The sequence below is a fragment of the Panthera pardus genome, unplaced genomic scaffold, assembly GCF_024362965.1.
Source record: "Panthera pardus isolate Hobbes unplaced genomic scaffold, ASM2436296v1 HiC_scaffold_24, whole genome shotgun sequence".
Taxonomy (NCBI): Eukaryota; Metazoa; Chordata; class Mammalia; order Carnivora; family Felidae; genus Panthera; species Panthera pardus.
The window spans coordinates 2669039-2696761 of NW_026526810.1; the positions used below are offsets into that span (position 1 = coordinate 2669039).

Consider the following 27723-nt stretch of genomic DNA (forward strand, 5'->3'; position numbering starts at 1 on the left):
TAATATCACTGAGCTTATCTGCATCCAAAGTAATTTTGCTCTGTTCTTGGTCAGTCCCTCTCCTCAGCGGTTTATTACACTAATGATTACTGATGATGCATGAAGTAACATCAGGACAGGCTAGGTTACACCATGAAAACAAAGGACTAGTAGTTGTAAGAGGCAGATCACAGTAAAGTTTACTTCTCACTCACTCCAAGATCACCATGTCTCCAGGCTACTCTCCAGGGCAGCTGTCCTACAAGCCCTCACTCAGGATTCAACCTGCTTTAATCATATGGTACGATTCCAACAGTGGGGAGCACGGGAGGACTTCCCATTGACTTTTAAATGCTTCTTTCCAAAAGGAACACCTCATTTCTGCTCACATTTCATGGGACAGAGGAAGTCACAGGACCACATGCCTTGAAAAGGAAATGGATCCTCCACACATGTAAGAAAAGACAACTAGAAACCTGATGAGTGGCGCCAAAGCCCATCAAAATGTGACGTCTTTCACAACACCCAGTAATCAACTATTACGTTTTGAAGAAAACACATGCCCAGTTTCTTTGCAATTAGGTAACCTGTTCTTGAGGCATTACATTCCCATGCAGCCTTACAAGTGTCATGAATCTCATGAGGACTATGAAACAACCTAATCTGTGTATATTCACTAACTCTAAAGAATGTAGCATCATCTGTGGTAGGTTGTTCTGTTTTTTTGTTTTGTTGTTTTTTTAGTTTTTATACCTACTATTCTTTTAGAAACAGTTTCTAAGCTACTGAAAAACCATACAGACTATTCGTCTTGCTCTAATCTGAGAAATTTCTCATTTAATCCATATTTATAAAGGCATAAGAGATAAGGAAGATATATGCAGCCTGATCAAATCATTTCTATCTTATTAGGATCCTTTGGCATAGGAGCTCCTGGGTGGCTCAGTCACTTAGGCGGCCAACTCTTAGTTTTGGCTGAGGTCGTGATCTCACAGTTCATTAGTTCATGTCCCACATCTAGCTCTGTGCTGACGGCACAGAGCCTGCTTGGGATTCTCTCTCTCCCTCTGGCTCTCTGCCCCTCCCCCCATCTCAAAATAAATAAATAAACTTAAAAAAAAAAAAACCTCCTTGGCATAATCCAAGCAATTAAGAACAATAAAAGTTGCCCATTACTTGATGACCAGATTTAATTAATGAGAAACATGAGTAGCAATGGTGCTATTAATGATTTCTTCAAGCTACAAATCTCCTATACATTTAAGAGACAAGCAAACAGAATAAAGAATGCACACATTTTAGAAACACAATCCTACTTGCAAACCGCAGCTCTCCCTACATGTGGGCCGTCAACCAAGCTACAGAATCTCTGTGAACCTCCATTTCCTCATCTACAGTACAGTTAATTCAGCTACTTCACAAAACCAGCCCCAGATGAAACAAGACATCTTACATAAAAGGCTACAGGGTAGATATTTTTTAAAGTGGCAGATAGTATACGTTTGATAAGCAAGGAATATGATGGCTTTCTTTACCTTTTTATCAGGATTCCCCAAGTTAGGAGCAGGAAAAAGGGCTTTAATTACCGCTTAGTTGAGAATATCTCATAAGCAGTTGACATCAGAGCATAGCCAAGCAGACACCACAATTATCCATCGTACTACACGCTTACTCGGCGATTGAGCCAATATTTCCCTAACTTTGAGAGAATTACACCAAGAACAAAGACAATGGGTGGGTATTCACAGACACCAAATCTTAGCATCAAAAGCCATTTTTAAGATGTTTTCGGTTAGATGTCTCCAAACTGATTTTTGACCATGGGACTTTCAGCAAACATTATAGGAAACCCACAAAAGTAACAGAAGAGATGGGGCACCCGGGTGGCTCAGTCGGTTACGCGTCCGACTTCAGCTCGGGTCATGATCTCACGGCTTGTCAGATCGAGCCCCACGTCGGGCTCTGTGCTGACAGCTCAGAGCTTGGAACCTGCTTCAGATTCTGTGTCTCCTTCTCTCTTTGCCCCTCCCCTGCTTGTGCTCTGTCTCTGACTCTCAAAAATAAATAAATGTAAAAAAAAAAAAAAAAAGTAACAGAAGAGGGTAGAGATGCTATTGGGGACAGGTGTGGTCCCCTCCCCACGCTCTCTCCAAGTCCATTTGGCTCTCTGCTGTAATTCTAAGGAACCCCGGGGCTTGAAATCACCTTTAGGGAAACAAACAAACAAACAAACAAACAAAAATGGATACTTCCACTTTTTATGGCAGAAACTAGAGGTAGGGGAGTCTAAGTGACTCGCCCAAGGTTGTCAGCAGCAAACTAAGTCTAGAACCCAAACTACCAAATGCTAGAGCTGAGTTTGTCCGCTATTGTCTACTAATAATCAAGTTTTTCTTGCTCCTGAATGCTTTGCATCAGAATTTGCCCTCATTTTTATCATGGTCTGTGCATTTCAATCTCCCAGCTTTAATCGGGCATTCTTACTTGCTTAGTACTCTTACCCTCATGTTACTCATTCTCTTATTAGTGCCTTCTCTGTTAGTCTTGTCATGTATCCAGAACAACTGCAGTGAAACATTTCACTCCCAACACTGATTTACCAAACCTATCATATTTGTGCCCAGCAGATCCATAAGACAGCAAAGAGAAAATAATGAGACGCAAAGGGAGTATCCTCTGAAATGTCAGATGCCAAGATCCTATTCCTTGCCTGACCTACTCAGTGTTATCACTCCCTGTCCTGTATCTCCAAAAAGGCAGTTTACCAATGAAGGCTGGGATAAACATGACTAGTGAGGAAGAAGGATGACACACTTGTGAGAGTCAAGTCTAAATGATGTGGATGTGGGGGCGCCTGGGTGGCTCAGTCGGTTAAGCATCTGACTTTGGCTCAGGTCATGATTTCACAGTTCGTGGGTTCGAGCCCCACGTCGGGTTTGGTGCTGACAGCTTGGAGCCTGGAAGAACCTGCGTCGGTTTCTGTGTCCCCCTCTCTCTCTCCCCTCCCCTGCTCACACTCTGTTTCTCTCTCTCAAAATAAACATTAGAAAAAAATTTTTAATAATGTGGATGTAACAGGGAAAAACAGAGACCCTTTGGGAATTCAGGTTGGCAGAGAGATGTCCTCAAAATCCCACAGAAAAGGGTCCTTCTAAGCCAAAACAACACCCAGACAGATAAACAAAATCTGAACAGTTCAAGAACAGGGTACGCTACATCAAACCTGGGCCATTCCAAGATGACCACAGAAACTCTCCCATAACAAAATAGCCACCTGTGTGTTCCAGGACAACATTATAATGGAGGCCTCTTTTACTTCTAGTGGTATGATTTATCTACTAAATTAACCAGCTCTTTCTTTGTAACCAGGAACAGGCTAAAGATGAGTGAAATAAGACTCCTGAGAATGCCCAACAGAAGCATGAACAGTGCCGCAAGATCAGCTTATGCACTTGACTTATGACTTGAAGGCAACAAACTCTTCCTACCCATTGCACAGAAAATCCTGACAAGCGTTATCTGATTGAAAATCACTGCTATCATAAGGGGGACCAATTAACTCATCTTTGTCTCAAAGAAAAATGTTGGGCTATATTATATAAATAAGTCAAGAGCACAGTGCAATATTTAGTTTGCTTATTTTCTTGCTTATTTAAACCAGAATGTCAACACTTGACTGTGATTTGGGGAACATACACGGATTATGCATCTTCCTAACTAAATGAGATAGAACATTACTTTTATTTATTTTTTTGACTTTATTTATTTTTTTAATGTTTACTTTATTTTTGAGAGATAGAGGCAGAGCACAGCAGGGGAGGGGGCAGAGAGAGAGAGAGAGAGAGAGAGAGGCAGGGAGGGAGGGAGGGAGGGAGACACAGAATCTGAAGCACGCTCCAGGCTCTGAGCTGTCAGCACAGAGCCCAAAGAAGGGCTCAAACCCACAAACATGAGATCGTGACCTGAGATGAAGTCAGAAGCTTAACCGACCGAGCCACCCAGGTGCCCCTTAGTACCTTATTTTTTTTTTTTTAGCTAACCTCTATACCCAATGTGGGGCTCAAACTCACAACCCCCAGATCAAGAGTCACATACTCTATTGACTGAGCCTGCCAGGTGCTCCACGTAACATTAATTTTAAAAGCTTCTAATCTGCATTTGGATATGCAACAGAATGGATACAGATAATCTCTCAGGAGCACTCTGTGTAGAGGGGACCTATCATCTCTATAAATTTCTTATCTGAAACTCTTCCTTGTCTCCTTGTTGGAGTTAATTTGGACTGAAAAGAGCAGCCAAAAGAATTTGAAATCAGTGACTCTCTTTATTGGAAAGTTTCCTTTATGTGCCTTTAAATATTGAGAACTGATCTTAGATGAATTCTCAGTGCTTAGGAGTGATGACCATACTTCACAAATTTCTTCCTCTTCTTTTAGAAATACAGAGTTCTTTTATTTATAACTGGTTGCCAGTAATCCAGTAATTCTATGAGTAATTCTATTATGGCATTTAGAACTTCCTTTTAAATGCTGGATTTTTTTAAACTTTCTTTCTAAAGGTTAGGGAGAAATGGTACACAGATACTCATACCGGACCAATGATCTAAGCTTTCTGAAGATAAACTTGACGATATCTATTAAAAAGCTGTTGAAATGTACAGGCTTTGCCCTAGCAACTTCATTTCTGCAAGAAAGAGATAAAGGATATAAAGATGTACATACATGGTTGTTCATCACAGCAAAGTTTACAACAGTACGAAGGAGGAAGGGAAGGAGGGAATAGGGAAAGAGGAAGTGAAAGGGAGGAAAGAAAAGACAACTATTCAACTGAGGGTAATTTGTAAACTGAGGATAAATCTAAATCCACACAATGAAATACTATATATAGCCACTAAAATAACTATGTAAGTTACTTGACACATATAAAGGTAGAGTCAAGAAATGTTTTATAATCTGCTTGTACTCAGGAGCACACAGAATATGATCACACATGGTGTGTATATGTATACGTACACACACACACACACACACACACACACACACACACACACAGCCTCTACAAATTTTCAAGTCCAGAAAGAAAAAACATCAGATTGTACCAAAAAAAAAAATTTTCTAGGTAGTACCCATTTATTCACAGGTATACTTTGTTCTTTTTATGTGTAATTCCTGAATTTCTAGAGGTACATCTACCATTCTTAATAAAACTATAATAAAAAATGCCTTTCATGAATCATGAAAACTGAGGACTTCTTCAGCAAGAGCAGAAAGTTAACCATGAAAATAAATCTACCAGCCAAGTAAAAGTTACATAAAGTTCTGCCAAAATCACAGCTCACAACGGATGTCCCTTTCACATGATTACTTATTTCAAGTCTTGCTAGAAATGTTCTTGACGCACACAGAAAAGGGCTTGTGCCCTAGAGTCAGAGACCCATGTTCAAGGCCCAGCTCTGCCACATACCAACTGTGTGACCGCAAGGAAGTTGCTTAGCCTCAGTCTCCATGAAACCCAAAAGTAACAGACCCCACCTCTGAGAGCTGTAGGGATTAAAAAGAAAGAAGGCTATATAGAGCACCTAGTTCTAAGCTCGGCACATGGAAAGAAGTAATAAAATGATGGCAATTATTATCGTTACTATTCCTGCTCTCACATATTAATCAAGAAACACTGGGGCGCCTGGGTGACTCAGTCAGTTGAGCGTTCGACTGCAGCTCAGGTCATGCATGATCTCACAGTTCGTGAGTTCAAGCCCCGCGCCAGGCTCTGTGCTGACAGCTCAGAGCCTGGAGCCTGCTTCGGATTCTGTGTCTCCCTCTCTCTTTGTCCCTCCCCTGCTCGCTCTCTGTCAAAATAAATAAACATTAAAAAAAATTTTTTTTTAAACATGAATGCTTTAAGGGCAGCAACCGTGTCTTGTTTGTGTTCCTCCCTGGATCCCTGGCACCTAATACTGTACCTGACGTACAGCAGGCCTTCATTAAATGCTTACTGAATGAAGTATACCTGAAATTAACTAATTAACCTCCCTGAACATCAATTTCCTTTCCCAGCAAAACCATCAAAACACCCTGCAGAGGTGAGAACTGGTAAACATGAGACACCTAGTTCAGGAAGAGGCTCCCAATAAACGACAGCTATCATACCCGTGAACTTGTCCCTGTAGGTTTCAAAAGGCACCAAAGCTGAAGGGAGAAAACAGATAACAATTTTTTCTCTGAATTTCCCTTCTTATTTGGGTCTATTACTTTTATTCGGACTCAGGAAGGAAAATTCTCTCCTTCCAGGCACACATCCTAGCAGGCTATTAAAGTGATAATCTTCAGACGGCCACAAGCACTTTTGGCCAAGCAGCCAAAATAGTACCTTAGAATCTGTGAGCTTAGGATATAATATAAACAAAAAGGGACCATGAAAATCAGGAGATCAGTATTTCCAGGGGATTCAAATTAAAACTTTTTTTCCCCCCAAATTAAAACTTTTAACATGATCTGGATTAAGAAAGCACAAGAAAAATCAACACAATTTTTATATACATTACCAAATAATTAAGGAAATACGAGATTTATGAAGCTATTCAATTCCCTGACAAGCATTTTCTTCACAAAAATCAAAATAAATGGGAATGCATTTTGAGAAGAAAAGCAGATCAAGGGAAAAGAAAGTCACTAAATTCTACACAGGGAGGTGAAAAAACTACAGACGTGAAACCAAAATTCATTTTGTATAAATCATAACATTCCTATACTGGTATTAAGAGAGAAACAGTCATCTGAGGAGAAAGAAAAAAAAACAAAAAACAAAAAAAGCCTACCATAAAGGAGAAGAACTCAAAAACTGCCCAGATCAGTCATTTGTGTAGCTCTGCTTAATTTCCCATATCTAATTTGACAGAAACCTCAGATTTCATACAGAAGTGCTTAATGGAAGGTTTATGGTCCTAGTCCTGCAGCGATTCTGTCAAAAGACAAAAAGACTACTCAGCAATTCTTTCGCTTTGAGTTGAAGTTTTTGGTTCCATATCCCTGAAACACAGCATGCCGTGATTCAGAGACGGCTTATGGTTTATAGTATTATACACTGGACTAAAAATACCATTTAAGAATCCTTATTAGGAAAATGATAGTTTTGTAGTGACTTTCAAGACAACTAGAATAAATATATTCAAGGGGTAAATTTTATATGAAATGTCTCAGTGACGCTTCGATTTAAAAAACAGTGTATGAAAAAAAGGCAAGATCTTGCTAATTTTCTAGAATCTGGCATAATGGGTACACAGGGGTCAATGCTACTGTTCTGAGTATTTTTTGAGTATGTTTTAAAATGATTATGTGATATTTCTTAAAAATGAGGCAGACAAAAGAATTAGGTAGACAAGCCATACCTACAGTCTCACATCAGTCACCCACATGTCAGTGTGAAGCTGCTGAACAGGTTCAAACGTAAAGTGACAGAGACCTGCCCTGACCAAGCACAAAAACCAGGTAAGAGTTGTACAGATTTTCCCACCTGACTTGGTCTACACTGGCCATCTTCCATTTAACATGGTGCTTCTCTTCCCCAAAAGGGATGATGTAACTCACCAGAATCAAACTACAACTGATGCTGGGAGGAGAAAACTAAAATCTGTTTATTCTCAACGGGGTAGATTTTATTAATGGTTCAATATAATATGTATATATAGTTGTGTCACAAATTCATCCATCCATCAGCAATCCAAGTATTTCCTGCATAGCCACTAACATCTATATGCCATGATTGATGCCAGGTGATGAACGAAACAGATGAAATCTACCCTCCAGAAGCTTACAATCCAGAGGAAATACAGATATAAGTGATTACCTCATCCCCACCGAGTCAAGTGAGCAGTGTGACAAATGAATCCTACTGAATTAACTAGAAAGGAGGAAAGGTACAGTGAGCAAAGACATTATGGAAAAGTTAAAGAGGTGACCAAAAACCGTACAACCCAAGATACTTAATGTATGCAGGAAAAACAATCATTCGTCCTGGTTGCTGGCACAGTTTTTTAGAAAAAACACTTATTTCTACAGTTTACGATACTGTTCTAACCAACTAGGTGTTTCCAAAAGAAAACTCCCATCTTTTCTAATTTATATACATAATTTATCCTGGGGGGGGAAAAATGTCTCATTCAAAAAGGTAAAAAAAAAAAAATGTTACCTATAGCCATCCTTTAAGATAAAAGTGACTTTAAATATTTAAGTCAATCCCAATTATTCAAAATTCACATATAGCATTGTTCAAGGTTCAGCTGTACAACGTTCCTTCCAAGTTACCAGAAATCTTGGTGGAAAAGGTTGAAGTTTAAACCTGGGTGTATTTAACATTACAAAAAGGTTCAAAAGCCAATTTATCATACTTTTAGGTTTTCAGATTTTCCAGAAGTGAAGAAAAGGGAAAGAGGAAAGAAGAGAAAGACCTGAAAAACAATACTATTTGACAGAGGGAAAAATTCAGGGCCATTCGTATCTGGCCCAATAAAGAGAACAGATTCCCACCGGTGATAAAGATTTAATCATATACACATCCAAGCTCTCAGAATTCTTCTCCTTTCTGCCACCACATACTAAGGTTTCTCTGGGATCGTCATCTAGACAAAGATTCATGAGGAGGTCCCTCTGAATGACTGGGCTATCAGCAATGATGAAAAGGAACTCACACGTCCTGTCCTAGGAAATCACCCAGACACAATATTTATCAAACAGTTCTATTTATTGCTCTGTATTAGAAAAAGAAAGATATTTAAAGTGCAGCAATGTGGCAAGCAACAATAGCATAACATAATTTAATCATTCCAACCAAAGTAGGAAGGAAGAAGTCACGATGACTTTGAAGAATCCTCACTGATGTTAAAACATCCTCTGTCTCTCTTCATGCCCAAGACCATAAGCTTCATATCCCCCTTCGGCCACCCTTGTAGCACTCAATGAAAGGTCAATACATGACTTCACCGAACAAAAGAACTCAGGGGCAGAATAAAACAGTACCCCGCTCAAGGTTGCACAGCTAGTTATGTGACAGAAACACAGCCGAACTGGGACCAGTCTCCTCCAAAGTCTTCCCCGCTCGCTACACAACCTTGCCAAGTAAAAACTGTTTTACTGGGGGTAGAGGGGAAAGGAGATGGAATCAGGTGACAAGTGGGAGTGAGGAAACCAGCAAAGTATTCAGTTACAGGATTATTATCTCCTAAGCCAGGATTGAAAAACAAAAAAAAAACACCTTTCCCAGAAATTAGCACATGTAACGACTCTGTTCCTCTGCCGGAGTCTCCGCACCAATCACTTCCCATCCCCTAAAACCCCCACAGGAAGTAAGTAAGGACAATTCACATTTAAGGGACTACAGAAAGGAAACTTGCAACGCAGTTCAGTGAATCACCTGGGTCTTTCCCAGACTATCCTGAACCCTGTCTTTCTTTCAGTTCACCTAATTCCTTTGCGTTAAGCAGAAGATGTACACCCAAAACACACGCTCACTACAAGCTGATCCTGGCACAAAGCGAGGGGATTGAGGAAAGGTGCTGCAGAGACTGCAAGGTGCATACCTGCATTGTCCTCAGCACCCACCCAACCACTCCTGCACCACTAAAATGAACTTAAAAAACTGGTTTTTCAACTTCCAATATAGGTTAAACATGAACTAATTAACTGTTTGTAAAACACTTTGAAGATGTGAAAGAGTACGTAAATGTTAATTATTAATGTTGATCCACAAAGCTCCCCGCATGTCAAGTAAAATACAACCGTACTGGTAAGTTTCTGCTACTTTCAAGGCACAAACATGGAAGCCCAGCATGTTTTAAGAATTCTAGGAAAACTCTAAGGGCAAACCACAATGATTTTCTATTTACAACATGAACAAGCTGGAATTTTAAGCTGGCTATTCTGGATATAATTATATGAGTTTAAAAAAAAAAAAGTGACTTCTGGCATATATGTAATAAAACTAGAGTATGTTTAGAGTCACAAAGTCCTGGATGAAAATTACAGTTCATTGACCTGAAATGGGCAAAGTAAAATCTCTGAACCCCCGTTTTCTCATCAAAAAAGGTGGGGGTGGGGATAACACCTATCTTATAGGCTATTGTAAGGAATTAAGAGAATGTAAATGAACACACAAAACACTCGTAGGCACCTAGTAAAAGTTTCTTCTTCCTTTTAGTGACTTTACTTTTTAGAAAACACCGTTTAGGAAATACCCTTTGTCAACAAATCGTTCTAGACTGCGAAAGTCTTTTGAAAACACTATCATGCTCTAACCATACGTACAGCACCATTTTGGCAGGAGAGCCCAGGCAAAAAGGCCGGTCATTCCTATCCACTGACCCATATATATCCTTAATCCTCAAACAGAGAAAGCACCTCAGTCAGGCCCCAAAGGCCTCATGTGACCAAATAAACAATTAGAACTCTACTTCTCAACTCTTGTTGCCACATTTTTCCCTAAATAATTCCCAAACTGCAAGGTCTCATCCAGACATCCTTTGTATTCTGAAGCCCAGACATGCTGTGCACCGTGTACCCAGGAAGCAAAAAAAAAAAAAAAAAATTTCTTCCAGCTTGTAAAAAGTAACAGAAATTATTTGTTACATCACAATGCACCTACCTGCTCCCACTCCAGAAACACACTTCCTTTAGACAGGGCAGAACTCAACTGGCAAAACCAGGTAGGTGGATGTATTTACAGATACTGTTCAAATGATACTACGTATTTTTAGAAGGGATTCACGAATTACAGGAAATGTCAAATTTGCAAAAAGCCCCTGATATATCTACCTCCTTCAGCTGTGAAAAGGAATACTTCCAGAACACTAAGTAAATGCTGATGGTATAATTCAGATTTCAAAAAATATGTATCATGCTCAGTTCAATTCATCTCAAATGATTTGTCCAACAAATTTCAGGTGGTGAGTAATGCCCCCTTTGAACAAAATGGTGCCACATTTAGCCAGGTGGGGCAAACATGTGTTAACAATTTTCCCAGAAGCTGTTACGGACTCCTGCCCAAACCCCCACTCTCCTACGTGATGCCCCTCCCTGTGATCAAGGGCTCAACTTTTTAAGACAGCAGACCACAGTCAAAGACCCAGCTATGGGAAGGAGTGTTAGCAACCACAAACAAATGAAACTCCTCAGCCCAGAAGCTCACCAACTGAGCAGGACTCTCCAAAAACACAAACTCCCTTTATTAAAAATGAGACTAGGGGTGTCTGGCTGGCTAAGTTTCTGGACCATGCACCTCTTGATCTCAGGATCGTGAGTTCAGGCCCCATGTTGGAAGTAGTATTTACTTAAGAAAAATAAATAAGACTAACGAAAATACATACATCGCAGAACATTTAGAAGATGAAAACTACCCTACCATCTCACTCCTCAAACACAACTAAACAATCTGCGATAGCCTCCTTCCAGACTCTCCTGTGTACTAGGTGTATGTGAAATACATGCAAATGACACCCCCACATCACATTACAAATCATAGATATGCTCACAGATTGGAAATGTACAACAGATCTCACGACTAGTTTTCTCATGCTCAGAGGAGGGCAGCTTTCAGCACGTGTACAGTCCTAACCGACTCTGATTTAAAAGGCAAGGCGTTATTTAGGTCACCACCTTCCTCCTTCACGCGCATCCAGCCCCTCAGAACTAGTAGCTGTTGTTGTTTACCACGATCACTACCATTACTAGCTACCCTGCCAGGTGAGCTGCCAGGTGCCAGGAGTCTAGAGATTCCTAATTCTCGCAATAACCCCTCTTCTTTATCTGTAGTTCTCTAGATCTTATACCCAGTCCAGACCTCATTCCCGAACCACAGATCTGCACAGCCAATTACTTAGTGGTGTCTTCACTTAAAATCTCACTGAGCTCGGGCCCCTGGGTGTTTCAGTGGGTTAAGCGTCCGACTTCAGCTCGGGTCATGATCTCACAGTTCATGGGTTCAAGCCCCGCACCGGGCTCTGTGCTGACCGTGCAGAGCCTAGAGCCTGCTGCGGATTCTGTGTCTCCCTCTCTCTGTCCCACCCCCGCTCACACTCTCTCTCTCAAAAATAAATAAACATTAAAAAATTAAAACAAAAAATCTCATGGAGCTCAAGCTTAACATGTCCAAAAAGAGAAACGACGACGTCTTCCTCCCAATAAACTCACGCACACCTTCCCCACTGAGGAAACCATTCCACCATTCACCCGGTTATTCAAGGAAAACACCCGGCGATCGTCCTGGACTGCTTTCTTCCCTTCAAAGCCTTTTTCCAATCCATAAATAACCCTATCAGTCCTACCTTCAAACGCACACCGACTCCGACCTCCTGTCGGCACCTGCGCTGCTACGAGCTGGACCTCAGCTACCATCCTCCTCCCCCAGAGCCAACTACCAGACTCCCGGCCGCCCTGTTCGCACTCCGGCCCGCCACCTCCCCAGGGATCCCGTAAACCTGAAATCAGCTCTCGTGGCTCCTTGCTCCAGCCCTTCGGCGGCTCCCTGTCATACTTAAAGGCCTATGTGACCTGGCCTCTGCCTCCCTACGCGTGACCTCCTATAGTTCTCCTTCCTCGGCCATCCCGGCCACACCAACCTTCCCGTTCATGCTCCCACCTCAAGCTCCTGGCCTTTTGTGTCCCTCCTGCCCAGAACGTCCAGGGATCTGCAGCTGGCTTGCTCCCTTCACTTCCTTCGGGTCTCTGCTCCAATCTCCTCGCCTCCGGAAGGTCTTGTTTGACCGCCCCAATTTCTGCTAATACTCTTCATATTCTTCCTAAACTTATCACCACGAGACATCACCAAAACTGTTCACTTGTTTACCTTCTTCTCCCCTCACTAGAATATCAGCCCCTTGATGGCAGCAACCACCTGTTACTTGTCACTGCGTCCCCATCACCTGCAACAGTGCCTGACAATACAGAAGGCCCCCTTGCGTGCTGAGGGAATTCAATCAGCAAACAACGCCCCAAGGAATGTCACGTGCCCATTTTACAAACGAGAAAACGGAGTTACCTAAAGCCACACAGCAAATAAGTTGTCAAATGCATCTGAAAGAACCAGTAGTCGTCCACTGACTCACTACATCTTGTGCCATAAGACTGAATTACACATATATGCTAGGGACCAAAAATGTAAAAGAAGGCCTTTCTGTACGAAAATATCGGACCACAGTGGTTTTTCTCTGTCTGTTCATCACTAGAGCATTTCACATCTTTGATTTATCCTATGTATGTGCTATGTATGTACTCCTCACCTGGAAGAGATCTACTCATCTGTATTCCCCACCGGATAAGGGCTCAGCTACAGACGGCAGGCACCGAACAAAAGTTTCTTTGATATTTATACGCCCCCCCCACCCCAAGATTTGAAGAATCCTGTAACAAGACTTTCAGCACCACCAATAAAGTATACTCTTCAAAGAGAGATCGAGTAACTGCATCCAGACTTATCCTGCCAACGCCCCCTCCAACAACTAGGGAAAGACAAAATACGTAAGGTGACGTCTTTGAGACCCTGGACAACAGGCACGAGGGACTGCCATCCCTAACTGAGGGGAAGAGAAGGGACGGGCCACCACCACTCCAGCTTTCTCAGCCTGGAGGCACTCTGGAGTGCAGAGTGCGATGAGGAGGATCCTGAGCAGAGCGTGGCAATCTTGTCAAAGGGACAAGACCTAAGAGTTTGGGGAGGCTGAGGAATCTGAAAACTCCAAAAATCATCACAGGGAGGCCTCCTAGAGTCTGATACTAAAACATAAGCTACGTCTCTCAAAAATCATGACCAACCCAGGATTATCACAAGAATGCAAGGCTAGTTCAAAGTGCCAAAATCAGATATCAACAGAGTAAAGAAGAAAAAATATATGATCGTCACAAAAGATGCAGAAAAAGCCTCGGCAACATTCAATATGCTTTCATGATAAGAACTCCCCACCAACTAGAAACGGAAAACTTCAACTTGATAAAGGCCATGTACAAAAGCAAACTCTAAATACAAGCATGCCCAGTTTTATCACACTTTACAGTTAATGTATCGTTTACAAACAAGTATTTTTAAAGTATGTGCCTTTTTTAAAACAGAATGCTTCTGCATACTTAATAGACTACAATATAAACATAGCTTTTACACGTAATAGGAAACCAAAAAATTAATTTGGCTCACTTTATTGTGATACTCACATTATTGCAGGGGTCTGGAATCAAACCCACAATCTCTTAGTATGCATGTAACATCACATTTATGGTGAAACACAGAATGTTTTCCCCCCTTAACATGAGGACAGGATGTCCACTTTCAAAATTCCCATTCAGCACCATCCTGGGGGTCCTAGCCAATTCAGTAAAGTAAGAAAAAGAAACAAAAGGCATACAGACTGCAAAGGAAGAAATCAGACTGCCTGTACTTGCCAATGGCACTATTGTCTATGTAAAAAAAAGTCCAGGGGCACCTGGGTGGCTCAGTCCGTTAAGCATCTGACTTCTGCTCGGGTCATGATCGCGCAGTTCATGGGTTCATGCCCCAGGTCGGACTCTGTGCTGACAGCTCAGAGCCTGGAGCCTGCTTCGGATTCTGTGTCTCCCTCTCTCTCTGCCCCTCCCCCACTCGTCTCTCAAAAATAAATTTTAAAAAATTAAAAAAAAAAAAAAAAGGGCCCAAAGATCTACAAAAAGGATTCTAAAACTAAAACTGAGTTGGGGCACCCGGGTGGTTCAATCAATTGAGCGTCCAACTGCTGACAGCTCAGAGCCTGGAGCCTGCTTTGGATTCTGTGTTTCCCTCTCTCTCCACCCCTCTCCTGCGCACTCTCTCTCTCTCTCAAAAATAAATACACATTAAAAAAAATTTTTTTAACTAAAACTGAGTTTAGCAATGCTGTTAAGATCCAAGGCTGGCATATAAAATTCAATCCTATTTATACTAGCAATGAACAACTGGAAATTGAAATTTTAGAAGCATCATTTACAACAGCACCAAAAAGCATGCTGTGTGTGTGTGTGTGTGTGTGTGTGTGTGTGTGTGTGTATTTTACAAAATACAGGCAAGATGCAAGTACTGAAAATTATAAAACACTAATTAAAATATCAAAAAAAATTTTTAAGAAAAAAATTTTTAAGTATATTTATTTATTTTGAGACAGAGAGCAGGACAGGGGCAGAGAAAGGGGGAGAGAGAGAATCCCAAGCAGGCTCCACATTGTCAGTACAGAGCCTTATGCAGGGCTCAAACTTACAAACCACAAGATCATGACCTGAGTCAAAGTTGGATGCTTGACCGACTGAGCCACCCAGGTGTGCCAAAAAAACAGGTCTAAATAACTATACCATGTTCATGACTCAATATCATTAATATGTCAATTCTTTCCCAAACTACAGATTCAATGCAATGCCAACCAAAAATCCCACCAGGATTATAGATATCAACAAGCTGATTCTAAAATGTACCTGGAAAGGTAAAGCAACTAGAATACTCAAATATATACTCAACTATTTCTGAAAAATAGCACAATTAGAGAAGCAACATTACCTGATTTCAAGATTTACTATAAAGCTACAGTAATCAACAGTGTGTAAAGGACAAATGGAAGACTCACATCAATGGAAAAGAATCCAGAATCCAGAAGTAGACCCAAGGTATATGATCAACTGACTTTCAACAAAAGTAATTCAATGGAGAAAAAACAGTCTTTTCAAACAACAACAACAACAACAACAAACACATTGGAACTACTGCTTATCTAAAAACAAAAAAATAAATCTCAGGGGCGTCTGGGTGGCTCAGTTGGTTCAGCGTCTGACTTTGGCTCAGGTCATGAGCTCACAGTTCATGGGTTCTAGCCCCACGTCAGGCTCTGTGCTGACAGCTCAGAGCCTGGAGCCTGCTTCAGATTCTGTGTCTCCCTCTTTCTCTGTGCCTCCCCCGTTCATACTCTGTGTCTCTCTGTCTTAAAAAATAAATAAACATTTTAAAAAATTTAAAAAACACAAATATAAATCTCAATCCATGCCTTGCACCATTCAGAAAAATTAACTCTAAGTAAATCATAAACCTAAATGTAAAATTTTAAACTATAAAACTTATAGGAGAAAATTCAGGGGAAGTCTTTTTGTTTAGGTTAAGCAAAGATTTTTCAGATACTACACCAAAAGCACAATCCATTAAAGAAAAAACAACTGGAACATTACCAAAAGAACTGCTGTTCTAAAGACAATTATTATTAGGAAACAAAAAGCCACAGACAAGAAGAAAGTATTTATAAACCATAATCATGTATCTGATTCTAAAATGTATATACAACTCTCAAAAGTCAATAATAAAGCAAATAATCCAATGTTTTTAATCGGCAAAATAACTGAATACATTACCAAAGAATGGCAAATAATCACATGAAAGGATGCTTAACATCATTAGTCACTAGGCAAATGGGAAAAAAAAAAAAAGGCTACATTCTGTATGTTTCCATTTGCATGACATTCTTAAAAAGGCAAAAAACCATGGAGACAGAAAACAGATCAATAGTGTCCAGGGTCTGGGAGTGGAAAATGGGTTGACTACAAAAGGGCTCAGAAGAATCTGGGGGATAAAGAAACCATTCCATACATATCTTGACCGAAATAGTGGTTATGCAAATGTATACAACTGTCAAAACTCCCAGAATGCTACTGAATTTTACTGAATGTAAATTATACATCAAATAAAGAATGAGAAAATAGAGACTAAAGAAGTAACAATGTACTGAGTAAACCTTGATCTTACCCTGGTTAAAATTTTAAACCAACTGTAAAAAGATATTTGCAGGACAAACAGGAAAAGTTGAAGATGCACTGAATAATATTACTAGACTTGTTAATTTTTTTATATGTGACCATTGCATTTGGTTATGCTGAGCACAAAGATCCAGATCCACAAACATTTTCTATAAGAGGCCAGATAGTGAATGTGTGGCTTTGTGGGCCTCATGGTCTCTAGTAACTATTCTGTCACAGCAGCACCAGATTAGCCACAAGCAAATGAGTACTGTCATGTCCCAATAAAACTTTATTTAAAAAACAGGCAGTAGGCCAGATTTGGCCTGAGGGCTACAGTTGGAGAACTCCTAATACAGACAAAACTACAATGACGTAAAGCAGAGTAGCGGTTGCCTGTGGTGAGGTAGGCAATGGGTAAGGGTTGAGGGGAAGAAGTGGCCAGAGACCGGCATGAGGGAACTTTCTGGAATGATGGAAATGCTCCATATTTTGATTGAATTGTTATCTGTATGGATACATTTGACAAAACTCATCAAACTCTATAAACTTAAAATGGGTACATTTTATCATACAAATAGTAATTCAATAAACTTGATTTGTTTTAAAAATTAGTCTTTCCAGCTAATAGCATCAATAATGTGAAAAGCACAGCCTTCGAGCCAGAATAATCTTGAGTTCAAATTTTAGTTTAATAGATATGTGATCACTGTCAAATCACTTTGGGGGCTGTTTCCTCGTAGTAAAACAGCTTAATAATGCCTGACTCATAGGCTGATTTTCAAAATTAAGTAAGAAATGTAGGTATCAGGTGCCTGGGTGGCTCTGTCAGTTAAGCATCTGACTCTTGATTTCAGCTCAGGTCATGATTTCACAGTTCATGAGTTAAACCCCATGTCAGGCTCTGCGCTGAGAGTGCAGAGCCAGCTTGGGATTCTCTCTCTCTCCTCTCTCTGCCCCTCCCCTGCTCTCCCTCTCTCTCTTAAAAAAAATAAATAAATAAAATAAAATAAAATAAACGTAGGTAAGACACACAGTATAACATTTGGCACATAAGAGACACACTCCTCTGATCTGAGTAAACCAATTAAAAAAAATAATTGAAGAAAATGAGTCAGTAAAGATCAGACAACCACACTAGCCTTCTTTTGTACTCTTGAAATATTCTGACATTCTTTGTTCACTGTTTATTGTGGTTTAACCTGACTTCAGGAACTGGCATCCAATGTCAGTTTCTGTGATTTCACAGTAACTTGGGTCCAACAGCACGCATCTTGAACTGAAATTTCTTTAGAAATTTACTCCATGACAAACATGTTATAAAAGGAAAACTGAGAAGAGCCGAAAGTAAAATGTATCAATTTTCCCAAGCAAGGAGAACAACAATAAATATGGTCTATTTTAACTATCTTTTATAAAGAAAAACCAATATAGTTGGATGTTTCCCCCTTTTCAACTAGGATTTAAATTTTATCCAAACCGCTAAGCAACCAATAAAGTTACCAAATGATACAGCATTTTATCTCAAGGTTTCACACAACAATAGCATGTAGTAGATAGAAGATGATTTATATTAAACGTGTGTTTATTTTACAAGTAAGAATCTTATGTCTGAGACAGATGAAGTGGCTTGTTCAAGGACATACAGCCAATAATGGCAAAGTCTGAATGTGCAGTCACATAGGCAGCTTCATATCATGTGATTTTTTAGAGATCACCATCTGAGAATCATCTTGGGTTCTGCAAAATTCTTTACCTAACTCCTATGTGCTTTCCCCCTAACTTGGCATCTTTAGTTGTCTAAAAGATAAATCAATTACATACAGTGTGACACACCTAACCCTTCAGGAATAACTAACTCACCATTTGGGACTGGTAGAAGCTACGGCAGAACACGGGCTTATGATGTCACTAGAAGTGAAAATTCAAAAGCATGTTTCCAAAAGAGCCTACGGGGTGACATAAATGGTAAATTGGTAGATTCCTCACACTTTCTCCTTCTCCCCACCCCAATAACCACATCACAGAAACACGTTGATATCCACCTTTCCCAGGCTCTGGACACTGTTCTGCGGGGTGAAAAAAAGGAAAGTATGCCATCACTCCACATAAATGTGCAAACAATCATCTCACTACCAGGTAGTCCACTGTCCCAAAAGGCCTGACAAAATGGGTTATCTCTTCATCTTCTATTTATTATGTCCCAATCAACCCATGGGTGGATTTCAAGACCATAGATGTGAGGATGTCCAAATGAAACCAACTCCCTTCCACTAACAGCTTCCTCCTCTCTCCCCATTTACAGTGGTAAGACAGGCTGACAGTGACTCAGGAGCCTGCTTCCAAATGGATGCCTGTGGCCACCGGTAATAACCAAGTCTATTCAAGTGCACTTAAATATTAACTTTGAAAGAAAAGATTATCAGAAACTTCAAGTTTATTCATCTCGCTTTGTCAGGGATGTTTTTTCCTCAATCTGAGAGTCTGATCAGATAAAACTTTTAAAGGTTTACTATAAACCCTCCATGGCTGAACTTTTTACCCTTATTAAAAAAAAAAAAAAAAAAAAAAAAAACTAATGGCAAGATGAGCTTCAATATACACAAATGTCTATCACAGAGGCACCTGGGCGGCTCAGTTGGTTGAGCATCCAATTCTTGATTTCGGCTCAGGTCATCCTGGGGTCATGGCATTGAGCCCCGTGTCAGGCTCTGCACTGAGCGTGGTGCCTGCTTGAGTTTCTCTGTCTCTGTCTCTCTCTCATTCTTTCTGCACCTGTCCCTCCACCCCTGCACACTCTCTCTCTCAAAAGAATTTTTTATTAAATTTTTTAATGTTTATTTTTGAGAGAGCGAGAGAGACAGAGAGAGAGAGCGTGCAAGCAGGGGAGGGGTAGAGAGAGAAGGAGAATCTGAACACAGAATCTGAAGCAGGCTCCAGGCTCTGAGCTGTCAGCACAGAGCCCAACAAGGGGCTCCAACCCACAAACCACAAGATCATGACCTGAACCAAAGTCGGGCGCTTACCCAACTGAGCCACCCAGGCACCCCCAAAATAAAATTTTTTAATTAAAAAAAAAAGGAATGCCATTACAGATTAATAGTTCTAAAACAGATCTATTCTATTTGGTGCTGTGAGTATTGTACACCGAGCCAGTAAAACTGATTTGAATCACTGCTTCCTTCCGCAATTGGTGGCACCTTCAAAGGTGTTATCTTGAAGGGGAAGTAAGCAATTTGCTCACGTCTCTGAATTGTATTAACACTGCCCACTCCAGTTCTGTCTTACACAAATTTGAGAAATAGTCATAATCCCTCTCTCTCTCTATCATGTTTCAAGACTAAGGTAAAATAAGATAGAAAAGGTGGAACGGACTGAAAAACTCAGATATCCTATTACAAGTGTTGAAGATAATCCATCTCTTACCATTTCCTAAACACTGGAAACGCATAAGGTCCTACACTCCCAAGCCATTCTGCAAATCCCACTCCAAGACCTGTACGGTGAATGAGAAGATAAGTTTCTACTGCCATTCAGGTCAACTAGCCCCTTAAATGAAAAAAATAATTGCATTTAACTAAAGAACACTCAATTCTCCTTTATGAAAAAAACAGCTAAACCGCTAACCTCAGAAGCATCAGCTTCTAAAACTGCTTCAAGTCACATAAAAAGGTTTCAAAATTATTATTACACCTACCAGGTAATAGGCACTTACTTAATGTCTGGCACACTATTAAGTACCTCATAGTTTCAGTTTTTACAAAGAACACTGCCAAGTATGGTACCTTACACGGTAGGACCCAGAAGCTCGGTGGGATCAAGTGACCTGCTCAAGGCTCACAACTAGTCTGTGGAAGTGTGGGGATCTGAATCTCAGTTGTAACTAGCTCCAAAAATTGCGTGTTCTTTCAAAACTGCGCGACCTCCCCATTTCACAATAGAAGAAGAGGCAGAGATGTGAAATGCTTTGTCCGGTAGCCTTAATCATTTCACCAAAAAAGGGAGAAAATTTCTAAATGAGAACCACTTTTTGAAAATCCAGGGTGCACTATTTAAACTTCACTTCTTCTCAAGATGTAATTAGCAGATAAAAAGAGACGTCAGAAATCCTTTTTAAAGTTAACTAAATTTCATCACAGGTCTGCAAGGGAACAGTCGTTCTGGATAAGGTCCCAGAGTTAGTGGTTCTTACGTGCACTATCGCTAACTCAGTACCAAGCACTTCGCCCGAATCCAAACGCACACTGAACACCTGTGCTGTGTTAAGGCTCCTTCTTGGCAAAGAGGGTACAAAACTAAGGAAGAAATAAGGCCCATCACAGCCCTCAAGGAGTTAACAGATTAGGAGTCCATTTGTACTACAGATACACTGGTAACTGTAATTAGGCAAATAAATGAAGTGTGAGAAATCCTAAAAACAAAAAGTGTGTAGGATGTGGTATCACAGCTCAGAGAAGGAAAAAGCAACTGGCCTAGCTGTCCCATTTCGTTGGAAGTCCTTTTGTTTACACGATGCCCTTCCCTGACAATCCCTTCCAACCTCCGTCAACCTCCATCCGAACAATCGCCCTACGCAGGCGATTGCTCTAAGAGCAAGGATTGTGACTCCTAAAAGTGACCTTGTTGTTGTCGTTTAAATGCACAACGCTGATGCCACAGACACATTTTTCGTTAGCTTCATCAGGTGAAGAAAGTTGGTTTTTCAAGACAAAACAAGGCCAACCGAACCAGAAAAAACCAGGAACCCTAACTTCCCCACATTACTCACTCAGCATGAGAAATCAATCAAAGCAAACTGGCACACACAGTATTTCTCAAATTTTGCTTTTTAATTTGGCAGATGGCAATGGGATGTAACAACTGGTATTAACGCATCCTGGTCGGTGCTCCACTACCCCAACTGGACAGGCATTTCAGCTGGTCCACCTAGGGGACTTAAACATCGTAAGCCAAATTATTCTCACATCATAAGCCAAATGAACCGAATTCTGTAGGATTGAACCCAAAACCTGACAAGGATTGTATTTAATGCAGCCCGCAAATCACCCAAGAGACCAAGGAATACAAGAACTAGAATAGTGATTTATCTCAGCTGATCATTACTTCTTTGCAAACTTGCAAAAAAGTCATCTTTCAAAAAAGGCAGCATTTGTCCTGATCTGAGCAATCCAAAGGTTTAGAAAAATAGAATAAGATGCTTCTTCTGAAAATAAAGGGGCGGGGAAGTGGGGAGACTGGAATTAAGAAAAAAAGGCACTGCTTTTTCCTTTAGATGTGTATGCCTGAGGCAATAAACTCCCAAAATAACTTCACCCAGGAGTATAAAAGCTGAGAAGGAACACAAAAATATTGCTCAATCTAACTTTGATTGTGAATTCCTCAGTCCACAGTAACATTTAAAAACGTAAATGTGATGAAATCATTCTGTTGGAAAACTACGTATTTCCAAACAAACAAACAAACAAAAAAGGCCAAAAAACCTGTCTATCCTTCCTTCTGGCGAAAAAAATTTGAGTTTTTCCCATTTAAAAAAAAAAAAAAAAAACTCTTCTCATATTGGTTAACTTTGGAAAAAAAAAAAAGTGTCAGTAAGTCAAAAACAAATGTTTTGTTACGGCTCGAAGTATGGCTGCACTTGAACTAGGTGGAGAGCTGAGCCCGCTGCCCTGTCCCCGTGCAGGTCCCCTCCGGCGGCGCGGCCCCGACCCGCTCCGCCCCGGAGCGAGCGCAGGAGGCGCCCCCCGAAGGCGGGCGCGGCCCGGAGTGTTTACCGTCCGTGTCGGCCCGGGGGGAGCGGCTCCCTCGCGTCCGCAGCACTTGTTCGCGCACCCCGGGGACAGGAGGGACCCTCCGAGGAGCCGTGGCTCCCGGGACCGGGGGTGCGGGCCTCGCCCGAGGGGACCCCCGTGTCTGTGCCCCGCGGCCGCGCCCCCGGCCCCGGGAGTGGGGCGGCCCCGAAGCCGGGCTGCGGAAGCCGGGAAGCGCGCCGCGGCCCCGGAGCAGACAATGAACGAAGGGGCGATGCGAGGGGGAGGAGGGGGCCGCGGAGGCGGGGGCGCTCCCCAACGCCCATTCATCCCCGCCCGCCCCCTCCTCCCCCCGCGGCCCCGCCCCCCTCCCGGCCCCCGCCCCCAGGAGCGGCCACAGCGGGAGGGGCCCCGCGCACCGCGCCCGCGACCCCTCCCCAAATCACAAAACTTCCCCCAACTCCGCCAACTAAGTTGCGCTCTCACCGTGCGGCGCCCGGGGCTCCCCCGCGGGCCCAGCCAGAGCAGCTCCGCACCTTCGCCGCCGAGAAGGACAATAGGCGGCCGCTCACCCAGTAGCGGCGACGGCTTGAAGCTGCTACTTCGAGGCGACGAGCGGGCACGACGGTCTCAGCGGAGCCCAGGAGCTTCACCGCGGCTGCTCCGGCTCCGCGTTGGCCCTGCACACAGCCCCAGCCCGCTCGCGCATGCGCCACAAGCTGCTCAGGCATGGGCGGGGCACCTAGGGAGGGCGGTAACTCCTACGAGCCCTCCCGTAAGTAAACGCGGAGAGAGGGGCCGTGAGCAGGGATTGCCCTTCAGAGCTGCCCATCAAGCTCCGGGAGGCCAATAGGAAGACACCTAGGCGGTGCGTTCAGGTTGCTAAGGGAGGCGGAGGTTGACCGCCGCTGCTGCGCGGCGGCAAAGTGATCCAAGCCGGCTGGCTGGCAGAGGCTGCTCTGGGAAATGCCCTCCCACCCTCTCCTCTCCGCCCTATCTCCGGAAACCGCCCTGCCTGTGTGTGCCAGTACTTACCTGAGCTGTAGCAGTTACTACACACATACTGAAATGATTTACTATTCTATTTCCTCCCACTTGCAACCAGAGAGTGAGTTTACTCTTCTGTGTGTCAGTGCCTCTGAGAGTCATTGTTAGGTAGTCAGCAAGTGTTTTATTGGATGGATGACTGGATGCATGGATGGCTTCCTGGCGGCATCAGGACTGTGACAGTGCATCCCATGAACTTTTGGCTAAGCGATCGCCACAAAATCTTACAATCCTCCAGTTGCAAAGGACTTCAGAAATTAGCTGGTGGCTTTTGAGAAACAATATGCGGCCCACTGGTTCGAAGAAACTTCATTTTGATAGTTGTGTGTGTGGGTGCGCCTGTGTTTCAGTGTGCATTACACTGTGTATTAGGAGGGAAAATGCCTATTATATCAGACCATTATTTCACTGATGTTATTTCTTAGATTAAACACAAAGTTATAGAAAATGAATCCAATTAAAGAAAAATATTAAGTAAAAAATGAAAACACTTTTTATGCAGGTCAAGAACGTCCAAATTGATAGCAATTTAAGTAAGAACAATGGTTACTAGGATTAAAGTGTATGATTCTCTTTTTGGGAACCCTGAGTGAGGCAAGCTCATGACCCAGGACCTGAGAGAGAGGTATTGCATATACTTACTGCATGTTCCATTGTTGAGTGGCTTTGTGTCTTAGAAGTGCTCCTAGACTTGAGCTGAAATTTGCTTCCCTGTAAGTGGACCTGGTTCTCACATATATTTTCCTAGTTTACCTTCACAGAATGAAAAATCTAGGCCAAACATTCCCAGTGCTTCATGTGATATTATTTCCCAACGACCTCATTGTGCTGCCCACCATCCTCAATATTCACTCTAATCTCTCCTTGTCAATATTTGAAAGGTGGCACACAGAGAGGAGTCTCCTAGATCCCAGCCCTGACTCTGCCACAGAGGAGTCCACCATGAGCAGGTCACCCCTCAAGAGCCTCTGTCTCCTGTAAAGCAAGGGACCTAACCTAGAAAATCACTTAGACCATAATATGTGATAATCCCATGGTCTTCTCCTACAGCCTGGCTAAGTCTGTTACAAAGGCAGCAGCAAATAAATGTTACCATGTCATCTTTCTAGTGACTGCTGACAATATCATTTCCTGTTCCCTGCCTCAGCAGGATTTACACCTTTCTGGTGGGCTGCATGCTACATCCAGGGGCCAGGAGGGGAGCAGCACTTTTTTTAAAGTTTACTGTGCTACAAATCACCTGGGTAGTTTTGTTAACTGTGGATTCTCAGTACGTCTGGGGTGGGATCTGGGATTCTGTTTATCTAACAAACTCCCAGGTGATACTGATGCTACTGGTCTGGGACCCTGCTTTGAGAAGGGTCTTCTCTAAATTTTCCAGACAGCTGAGTTTTGCATCTTCTTTGGGAAGTCCTAAGCAGTTATCTACAAGGCTGGCACTTTCTTGTTATTCAGATATTAGTTCTAATACCCCTCCTTAGAGGAAACATCCTTGGCTGGCCTATTGAAAAAAACTCATTCTCAACCAGTCCCTCTCATGCGTATGACTCAAATTGTTCCATAGCATTTATCCCAGTCTGAAAATAGCTTATTTGTGTGTGTTTATTACCTCTTTCCCCCACTATAATGTATGCTCCCTTAAGTCCGTTTTGTTTAACCCCCCCCCCCCATTCTCTTTCATCTATCATAGTGCTGGTGGAAACAGGAAGAACTCAAAAGTTTTGCACGAGTGAATTTGTACAGAAGGAGCTAGTATGAGGGGTCCTCAAACTGAGTGTCCCTGATACTAAAGATTTGTTCTTCCAAAGGACACCAAATATCCACATCCAATGTGCCCCATTTCACCAGAAAGTGATGTAGTGGTTAGTAATTTTCTCACTTTCCTTAAGTAACTTTATAAGCCAGGAAAGATACCAGGGCCTTATCAAGCACTGGTAGGATTTTATGTCTCTGAACTATCTTTCCAGTTGACTTACAACTCTTGTTAACCTTAGAAATAATGTTGGCACAGGGCACCTGGGTGGCTCAGTCAGTTAAGCTTCTGACTTCAGCCCAAGTCATCGTCCCACAGTTCATGAGTTCAAGCCCCGAGTCAGGCTCTGTGCTGACAGGTCAGAGCCTGGAGCCTACTTTGTATTCTGTGTCTCCCTCTCTCTCTGCCCCTCCCCAGCTCCCAATCGCACTCTCTCTCTGTGTCAAAAATAAATAAACTTAAAAAAAAAAATTAGAAATGACTTCAGCACTTTTATTTTTCCAGCAAAAATAGGTTTATTTGGGAACAGCAGAGAATTGCAATTTAGGACACATAAGCTACAGCAGAACCACAGGGAAGTTGCAGGACAGAAGGGAGTCACTCTTTTATACAGAAAAGAGGGCAGTGGGAAGGTTGTTATAAACAAAGAGTCCCCTTCGGGGCGCCTGGGTGGCTCAGTCGGTTAAGCGTCCGACTTCGGCTCAGGTCACGATCTCACGGTAGGTGAGTTCGAGCCCCGCGTCGGGCTCTGTGCTGACTGCTCAGAGCCTGGAGCCTGTTTCACATTCTGTGTCTCCCTCTCTCTCTGACCCTCCCCCGTTCATGCTCTGTCTCTCTCTGTCTCAAAAATAAATAAACGTTAAAAAAAAAATTAAAAAAATTAAAAAAATAAACAAAAAGTCCCATGAAGTAAACTGGGAGTTCAAAGTATAGTGGCTTTTCATTGGCTGAGTTGTGAGAGTCTCTCATTGGTTGGGCTGTTGCCAGAAGAGGAAGAAACTCTTCTTCCTACGGGGATCATGAACTAGCATCCCTGTGCAAGGTCTGGCTCGGATCTACAACTCACAAGGAGTGGTGGCTCATAAGGCCTCCCCTTGCCCACCCACTGACTCCATTCTAAATGAGGTCTCCTGTTATTAATTTTCACACTCTCTAATCGATTTACATGGTTTCTAATTTCTAAAAATATAGCAAGGATAAGTTCCAATTTACAGAGTCAGTCCCCAGTAATGCCAAGTAAGGGGAAAACAAAATCAACACAGTTGGAAGGGACATGAATCTCTCTTGGTTTCTAAAATGTCAACTTTTGGAAATAAATAGATCAATCAATCAGTCAGGAAGCACTAGAACAAACTTGTCTCAGGGCTCTACTTTCATAGCAGTGGACATTTTATTGCTTTTGTGGTACCAATAGTACCCTAATGTTGCTTTGAGGTAACTTTCACTTTCAGCCCTTTGCTTGGAGAAAAGCCAACACCACCCACTTCCCCAATTCCATGGCTTTAGCGTGTGATCAGACCAGAGACAGTCAATGCATTACATACAAAGGCAACAATTATTAGTTCAGGGTTGGGCACTCGACCCCAAACACACCAGTTAGGGGCAACAGAAGTAAATTCTACCCTCTCTCTGAACTATCAGGGTAGCTGATTGTGTTTTTCTCAAGTGGAACCTGGAAAGACATGCTCGTCACCCATCTTGTCACCAGGAGGAAAGCATCTCTTTCAATGAAGCCAGCACGGTGAAAAGGGAGAGAAATGACGAAAAACAATGTCTAGGTGGCATTGATTGAACTGAATCTAGCAACACCTGAAGCCAGAACAACACATAGAATTTTCAATCACGTAAGCCAAAAAAGCCAGCCAGAGTGGAGAATTCCATCATTTGCATCCACAAAGTTTGTGGTTACTTATCACTGGTCAATTACCTGACTGGCTTTCCCTTTCTTTTTTTATTTTTTTAAGTTTATTTATTTATTTTGAGAGAGAGAGAGAGAGATAGAGATGTGGGAGGGTCAGAGAGAGGGGGGGAATCCCAAGCAGGCTCCACACTGTCAATGCAGAGCCCAGTGCAGGACTCAAACTCATGAACCGTGAAATCATGACCTGAGACGAAACCAAGAGTCGGATGCTTAACAGAATTAAGCCACCCAGGCACTCCTCCCTGGCCAGCTTTTCAATTCAGTTAGCAAATAGATTAGCTATTGAGAGTTTACTGTGTGCCATGGGATTAGAGATGAAGAACAAGGTTCTTGGCTTTCAGGAACTCACAGTCAAATGAGGAAAATGGGCAAGCAAGCCAGCAAGGAAACAGAAATGTAAGCACCCTTATAGAAGCAAACTCAGGGTTCTGGGGGCACAGAGAGAAGAACTTCTGCTTACAAAGTTCAAGAGAGCACTCAGGAAGATGTGACAGTTATGCCAGGTCTCAGAGGACAATTAAC

At 42.2% G+C, this 27723-nt stretch overlaps 1 protein-coding gene and 1 long non-coding RNA gene across 2 annotated transcripts in view; one reads left to right on the forward strand and one right to left on the reverse strand.

Annotated features, from left to right (window-relative positions):
- The window catches only part of AKAP13 (A-kinase anchoring protein 13), a 336564-nt gene extending 313483 nt beyond the window's left edge, over positions 1 to 23081 (reverse strand). Inside the window, 1 exon segment of the mRNA XM_019460188.2 lies at positions 22967 to 23081. The gene's annotated coding sequence lies outside the window, so the exon portion shown is untranslated.
- LOC128772907 (uncharacterized) lies at positions 10627 to 16701 on the forward strand. Its single transcript, XR_008416975.1, has 2 exons — positions 10627 to 10672; positions 15363 to 16701. It is a non-coding gene; the product is annotated as an uncharacterized LOC128772907 (long non-coding RNA).
- Positions 23082 to 27723: the final 4642 nt, after the last annotated feature.